General features: G+C 34.9%; 1 long non-coding RNA gene across 1 annotated transcript; it reads left to right on the forward strand.

The window, feature by feature from the left end:
* The first annotated feature begins 1,884 nt into the window (after positions 1–1,884).
* Positions 1,885–8,685, forward strand: LOC122596112. The gene is made up of 6 exons (XR_006323291.1): positions 1,885–2,248; positions 2,325–2,398; positions 2,493–2,602; positions 3,148–3,312; positions 4,907–5,152; positions 8,451–8,685. It is a non-coding gene; the product is annotated as an uncharacterized LOC122596112 (long non-coding RNA).

The raw sequence follows: 8,685 nt of genomic DNA on the forward strand, positions 1-8,685 counted from the left end.
TCCTGTGGTCCCATTCTCTGAAAATAGTTATAACTTTCTTATGATGACAAAAAAGGCTCGATTGTAGGTGTTTATCATGTTGTGCATACAACCATGCATTTTCTCTATTATCCGTTAGTAATATGCATGTTTTACTAACAAATAGTAGCATTTAGTTATTTCCATTAATAATAGTTATGTTCTAAGCACATCCGCCTATCTTGCCATTAGATAATGTAACTTTTTGTAGAGGACAATGTTGACACTCTTTTCTGTTAATATCTGGATGATTAAATGAACCCATGTAATTGTTTAATTAGGTGGTCAATACTTGATTTTGAAAATGTATTAGATTCAAAATGATAGTTACCAAATAGGTATCGATATGCAAATAGTGAAGTTGAAGTTGTAGACAAGTTTGTAGGAGTTTTGCTTAGCTAATCTTATTTCCTGGTAAAACTAATACCGTTGTATGATTCCTTTAAGATTTGATGTCTAATGGCGCTCGAGTCATCCCTTCTTCTCATCTGGTACATATACTTACATATCTCTATCTTCATATCCATCTATTGTTATATGTATATGTATATTTATGTGTAGCGGTATATGAATGTGTATCTATGTTTATATATCTGACAAGGGCCAATCTGCTATCCAATTTCCACTGTGTAAGTACCCTTTTAAGTTTAACTGCATCTAATTTATTGCATTTACATCATTGTTGCAGGCCCATATACATGAAACAATCATATTTGTTCCTACATTCTTGGCTGATTTCGATTGCACTAAGGTAATGTAGTTAAAGATTTTTTTACTCCATTTTCTCACTTGATACGATTTGTTTAGTTGTTAATGCATTAGAAATGGTATATCATTCTTAATATTCTTTTTGGTTTATTCATGCACTATACATTCATGAGCAATTAGGCGTGGAAACGGTCCAGGTCAGTTAAAGTTTTTCATGCATACCTGTTTGATTCTTTGGAGTTTTGGGCACAATGTCTAAATAGCTTTGTCATTGTGGGATCAAGTAGCTGTCTTTTTACTCAACTATTACCTTGTACTTGAGAGTATAGTTCATGGATGAGACAATGAGTTTTTATCATTAGTTTAACTATATTAGCAGTTATAATTAATTTTGATCATTTTTCAACGCGGTAAAATTTTGTAGATATTGGTTTGGACAAGCCGAATGTAGGGGCATTTGACATTGCAAAGTTTGATGGCATGCTTAAAACACTGAAAGTGGTAATCAGTCTAGGTACTGGCAAGGGGAGGGTTATAAGTTTAAAAACTGCACTGATCTCATATAACCCACATTCCACAATTATTTTTGTTAATAGAGAGTTACCTTGATTACCTGATACCAAAGAAACTCCAACTTTGGAACAAAGAAACCAACCAACATTAGAGGATGCTCCTTGATGAACTTCAAGAAGGGTCTTATGGCTGGTGTTTGTCATGATCTGTCGAAAAGGGACCGTTTACAATATAGGTGGAAAATACATGAGTACTGATTTGACCATCTTTGATGAAAAGGTAAGGTAATGAGTGTTTTTGTTATGATAAGGCTTATAATTATGATGTATTGTGTAGAAATGTTATATAGTAGGGGAAGCTGATAAATTGTATGTCAACGAACAACAAGTCCCACAAGTTCGTGGATAGGCTGCAAGAAGGTCCTATGTATATTTTGACTGGACCGTTCTGCCTAATAGGTAAGGATTTCTGAATACTAGACAGCCCATACATGATCGAGTTAGACAGGTCCACTTCTGTGAAGAAGGCAGGGTGATGTTGGTGGTTTTCTGTGCTACCTTTTCACATCGTGTCTTTTGAAGAATTAGTGCCAACGGAAAATAAGTATTTGTCAGTATGTCTTACACCCTTTAATCACAAGTATTTATTTAGTTCCACATAAGGGATATTCAAATCATACCATATTCAACCACACCTGTTTATTTGGATGAGAACTAATAAATACCAGATGACAAGCGATATACAAATGAAAATATGTATGTGTAAATGATACATAAAAATGGGATGTCAGAAACTTGGAGCATAATCGATGTAATCTTTGTATAGTATATGATTTGTTTTGTGGTTTGCAGCTCTATATGTTATGTTTTCTTCCATGTGATTGGGGTTGTTAATATGTCAAAGTAAATACTAAACTTGCAGACCTGATTGGAGACGTGACATGTGCTGGGGAGCCTTTGAAGAAATCCAACGGTCTGATGACAGTGGAATTCAATCTCACGAATGAGAGGTAATGAAATAATATGAAAATGGATGGGTGTGACATTAAACATGGAAGCATAAGATGTATTTGTTTCTATGTGCAGGGGACGATAAATCCGGGTTACATTATAAGGATTATTAGACAAGAATATGGTAAAGAAGGAAGAAGAGAATCCAGGTGCATATGCCCTCATCCTCATGTCAATGAGCGCGGAAATGTTTCTTGGTAAATTGCTATATTAAAAGCTGTGTTAGTTGGATTTGGTTTGCAGGTGAACTTGGAGTGTCGAGCTCATCATCCACGCAACTTATAGACAAAGAGGATGTGCTTGCTTTGAAACCTTCAACTCTGCCCTCATGTTATCCTAACGTCTTTTCTGTGGTACTATTTATGGTTACGTCTTTTTTAGATAGCCTAAATTGCTATTTTTGTACGTCGAATTGTGGTCAGATTTTAGTGGCAGACCTGTACTATTAGTACTGTAATTCCCATTACTAATTCTAGATGCAAACGAAACGGCACCTAAGTTGATAATTATACTGATTCCTTATCCCCATAGACATCACCCAAACACCTATTGAATAGCCCCTCTCTATGGACCCTCAAAGACTAGCACCTGCCATGGTTCAATCTCAAACCTCATATTGGTTATACATGATACCATTTGGGGATTCCAGTAGGCAGCAAAACCAAAACTCATATGGCTCCTATGGTAGCCCATATAGAGATACCAATAAGCAGCAAAACCAAATCTTCCATGTTAATGCTTTGCGAATTCTATTCAGTTAAGTTACCCTGTTTCTTTCTGTCAAATAGATAGTTTGACAGTTTCTGTTTCATATTAATTCCAAAATGGTACTAATTTTCAATTCAAACTAAACCAACACATTGCAATGTTTCATACTTTTTGAGTTAAATACTTGCAGGTAGTGTAGATTGGCATATGGAATACGATGAGAATGGTGTTGAGCGTCGTTTTCCACTGCTTATACTAGGCTTGAGTTTCCTGTTCCCGAGCGTATAGAGCATGCAACTTCACCTCAGGTGGCTGACATACCTTCAATCTCTTTAAATATCCCTAACAAATTCAGGTTTGAACAGTTCATTCACCTCCTCTATGTTTAGGTATCCGATTTTCTATGTTTAGGTGTTCGATTCTATAAAATGCACTTATGTAATATTAGACTTTTAAGTTGATTATGATGCACCGTCTAAAGAGTTAATGCGAGTTTAGGTATAGATAATAGGCTTGCTATGAGTGAAAGGATTGTGTTTGAACTGAGTTTTCTTACTTTAGCCATGTACCTCCATCGAAAACACATGGGTCACAAGTGTGTATATATGTCAACCAGTTATAATTTTTATAATTATGTTACTTTAGCCATGTACTCCATTGAACTAAGTTTTCTTACTTTAGCCATGTACATCAACCAGTTCTAATTTTGTTATTAGTGGTACACATGTATTAGGCAGTTTAGCAATATTAGACTTTTACGATGAACATGATCTTAGTATGTGTATAACAAACAGCGAGTTTAAAAGACTCATTCAGACTCATTCTCCATTACACGATTTAATTCACCAGCAGTATATGTTTACATGATAGGGTTCCTAAATCCTAAGTCAAAACTGAATGTACCTTGTGAGGTGTCCATTTTGATTACTCGATTCCTCTTTAAATTGGATTTGGCAAAATGGGTTGATTGGGTAACAAATTAAATTGGAGGTGGCAGAACACTATGGAGGAAGTTAGGCAAAGAGCTGGCCTGTCATATGGGTGAGAATCGTGAAGGGTATGGCGTCGTTCTACCAGTACATGTTTGATTTGAAATGGGTCAGTTTTTAGTATGGGTCAACATAGGCCAGGTCAAGCTGATCCAGTAAACATAATGCTCCATTTTAGGAGTTTTGTATTTTTTTTAAGAATACAATTTAGGCTAATCTTCCACCTGCATTCCCATTTGACCGTTTGTAATAAAACACATGAACCAAGTAAATTGGTGGATATTGTTACTTCTAATCAACATGTCCTTTTTATATCTAATATTTTGGTTTTAATAGTATTAGAAATGCCTTCCGCACGTATAGATAAAAGTACCTACTTATGTCGACCCGTTACCTAATCTCCTTGCACTACCCATTCTGCTACCTTCTTTACAAAAATCTCACGAGGTCCATTTATGGACCTTCAACTTTATTATTAATCTCGGTTTTCTTTCAATATTAAAAACATGAACTTGCAGGGAGAGTAATGGTGACGCACTGGCTCACCTTCACCTCTATGTAAATTGGGTTGATAAGAATACCCCTGGAACAAGATATAATTTTAAATAGTAGATATAAAAGACTGAAAATAATCAAACTTATTACGGCTGGATTTGAACCGATAATCCAGAGCTAATAATCAGATAGTTAGAAATATATTTTTTTTATCCGAACTTTAGAAACTCATATAATCGTAAGAAAATCAGTTCTGAAATAGAGATCCAAACAACTTCAGGGTTCACAAATTGTGAAAGAGAACATACTTGATGAATTGGAGGGTGCATTATGTTTAAAAGGACACTTGATTAGGTCATGGACCGCACTTTTTGAAGCCATCCTATGCTTATTAGTTTCTTTCATGTTGTATAAATATTTGTTTGCCACCTAATATTGCTAAACTTTTTTAATGGAGGTGTACAGGATACATGTTCCATCGTAAGCCTTTTTATGTAGGCTTTGCTCAAGAAAAGATAAGAGACAAGCATAGTTCTAAGTGAATAACGTATGGCTTGACTATTCGGCCAGTATTCTATCATCCTTTGGAAGTTATCCTTTTTTTAATACCAGGGATGATCTGTCACTCTTTAGGAAGGGATGGAGGGGTGGAGGGCTACTGAGTTTTCACCTCCTACAAGACATGCTTTACAGCCATCTCCACTCTCTTTTGTGAGTTTTATGATACTCTTGCCATGCATGTTGATTCTTTTTAGGTGGTTATTTGAGGACTAATTGTGATAGTGTATTAGTATGTCAAGAAAGTTTCTCTATGATAAAAGGGAACTTTTCAGGTTCCTAACGCCGGTCCAAGACTGTACAGACGAGGGATAATGAATGAGCATATGCAGAAACCACAAAATGGTCATACTGCTCCATATGTGTTGCACACGCAACAACCTACTCATACATAAGGGAATCATCAAGCAACCAATAAGATCAAATGATTTATTGACTACTCTTACATACAAATAAGTAGTATCAAATGTAAATGGGTCGAAATTGACATTTTTCTTAAAAGGCTATCTGGATTGAAAAGTTATAAAAAAAATAAAAATAGATAATGACGTAAAATATTGACTTTTTCTCATACACTTTGTTGCAACCATTTTAGCAATTTATGGAGAAATGAGAGTTTCATCCAAATCTAAGAGTAGAGGCCGGTGTAAAAATTGTTTCCATGTATCAATATAAATTTCATCCTTTTAAATATGCTCAAGGTTTTTTGTTTTGCAAGTTATGTTTTTTCTAAAAAAGGTTTTTTTTGATATCTCAGTTTTCCTAATTATGATGGTTATCTTTGAGAGAAGTTCTCACCGAGTTTACTTATTTTTGTTTTTGGAATAAATATATGATAGCATTTGATATTTTTGTTAGAATGTTTCATTACGTATCTTTCTATGTTGTCTTCATGTAGATAGCGTGTTGAAATTATGACCATACACTGGGTGACTTTTCTCCTCATCGCTAGCCTGTTTCCAAGAGGGGGAAGAGAAGGTCTTCATATATAGATCCACAAAGCTTCCTGTCCATTTACCCTTAAAAAAATGTGGTTTCTTTTGGTTCCAGATTTGTACATACATTACTTCTCGATGTACTATGGAATCTCAAAAACATACATAGTGTAACACCCATGAGTTGACCACCAAAACTTTTGAGTCAAAATAGAAATTTAAGTTTGAGACCTCGTAATTGTTTATCCGCATCGTATTTTAAAATCGACCTCGTAATTGTAAATCTAGCATCGTATTTGGGTCCAACCTCGTATTTCATAAACGACTTCGTAAATCAACTTCGGCATCGTATTTTGGTAGTGGCCTTGTATTCGTGTCTGGCATCGTATTTAGGAACAAGCATGGAACCTTCATCATACCTTACATATAAATAGTCTTATTCTCCTTACATTCTCATTCTCATCACTTTAGCCACATAGCAAAAGCATACACACTTTACTACCCCATTTTCCCTTACTACCTCATATTATAACCCCATTTTATTACTTCATAAACATCAAATATTATCGAAGTCCAACCTTATTTTGTTTAGATTTAGTTTCAAGAGTTGTATTTTTATCTTCCAAATATCTCTACAAACATCTATTTTACAGATTTAAGGTATAAAATCAAAACCCATTTTTATGCTCTTCTTTTGGTATTTTTCGGCTTTTTCTTTGAATTCACACCCTACACCCACCAAGTATTGAGATTTTTTTGTACACTTTTTATAAATTGGTCTTTAAGATTTAAGTCCGTTTTCGAGTTTCCGACTTTAAGATTGTTTTCCCATCATATTAGGGAGTCTAAAAGTACTATCTTATGTTAAAAACACCTTCCAGATCGAAAGATATGATTAGGGTTTTCTAGAATGATGTTTGGGGAACAACAACCCAGTTTGCGACCCCGTCGATTTGTGACCTCGTATTTCCATTTACGACCTCGTATTTCAAATGTGACCTCGTATTTCCATTTACGACCTCGTATTTCAAATGTGACCTCGTATTTCGATTTGCGACCTCGTATTTCAAATGTGACCTCGTATTTCAAATGTGACCTCGTATTTCAAATGTGAACTCGTATTTCATTTGTGATCTCGTATTTCAAAATATTACCCCAGATTACTAGCCTCTTATTTTAGGCTCTCAATTTCAATTTTTTCCTTTAGTGAAATAAGACCTCAAATCAAATAAGACCTCGAATTCATTTTAAGACCCCAACTTTCAATTGAGATCTCGGATTTCGATTACTACCTCGGTTTAGTCAACTTTGGTCAGTTTAGTCAACCTTGGTCAACTTTAGTCGATTTGGTCAACTTAGTCAAACTCGTAGTTTGGTCAACTTTGGTCAAACTTGTAAAATCTTTTCAAAGTCAAACTAGTACGCTTTTGGACAACTTAGTCAACACTTGGCGACACGTTATGAGCATGTTTACCTATAATGAACACATACTTAATTATGATAACTTGAAACAGATTGTTGCATGCCAGTTACTTTCTTCTGATATTTTGCTTAGCGTAATCTTGATGCTAGCACTCTGGTGAGTTTCGTAATCACCTTTTCACATGTTTTCATGGGGCTGAAAGGATACGAATCATTTTTATAGTAAAACGTATACTTTGGTACTATATGATATGACTTTGTACAACCTATTTTGGATACACTTATGATTACGTATTTTGGAAACGCTTATGATTTCATATTTTGGATACACTTATAATCTCATATTTTGGATACACTTATGATTACATATTTTGGAAACGCTTATGATTTCATATTTTGGATACACCTATAATTTCATATTTTGGATACACTTATGATTACATATTTTGGAAACGCTTATGATTTCATATTTTGGATACACCTATAATTTCATATTTTGGATACACTTATGATTACATATTTTGGAAACGTTTATTATTACATATTTTGGATACATAATCGGTTTCATATCTTGGTATACATTTGATTACATATTCGCTTATACTATGGATACTTCAGTGTTCTCTCGATTATAGACTATACTACATGATACCCTGTGTGCTACTATTATTTGTGTATGCTTTAAGTGGTCGATAGTGCCATGTGCCTATCCCTGTGTGTGCTACCACTGTTTGTGTGTGCTCAGACAGGTCTATGACCGTAAGCGGCTACATATTGGTATTCATTAGCCATGTCATGTTTATGACTGTAAGTGCACGATTAATACATACTAGCCATGTCATGTTTATGACTGTAAGTGCACGATTGATACATACTAGCCATGTCATGTTTATGACTGTAAGTGCACGATTGATACGTACTAGCCATGTTATGTTTATGACTGTAAGGGCGCACTTATACGTATTCATACATCATCAGTCTCGTATTCATACTTAACGGCACAAACTAGTTCAAACAAACGTTTTCAAGTAAACAAGCATACAAACTTACAAACTCACCAACCTTTGTGTTGACACTTTTTAGTATCCTTTCAGGTGTGCAAGTTAATCAAGTTAGAAGTGGCTAAGGAGGATAACATGGTGGCCTTTAGCAGACTCAAACTAGGATTTGGAGCTGCATATCTGTATGCCTGCTTGTTGCTTTATGTTTAGACTATGCCTAAGTAAATCTTTCCCCTGCGCGGGAGTTTATCTATGTTCTGTTGGATGTTAATTCTATGTTGTATGTTTATGTTTGGATTTATGAAATGTGAGTTAATTTGAGCATTCA

This window comes from Erigeron canadensis, chromosome 4 (genome assembly GCF_010389155.1).
Source record: "Erigeron canadensis isolate Cc75 chromosome 4, C_canadensis_v1, whole genome shotgun sequence".
Taxonomy (NCBI): domain Eukaryota; kingdom Viridiplantae; phylum Streptophyta; class Magnoliopsida; order Asterales; family Asteraceae; genus Erigeron; species Erigeron canadensis.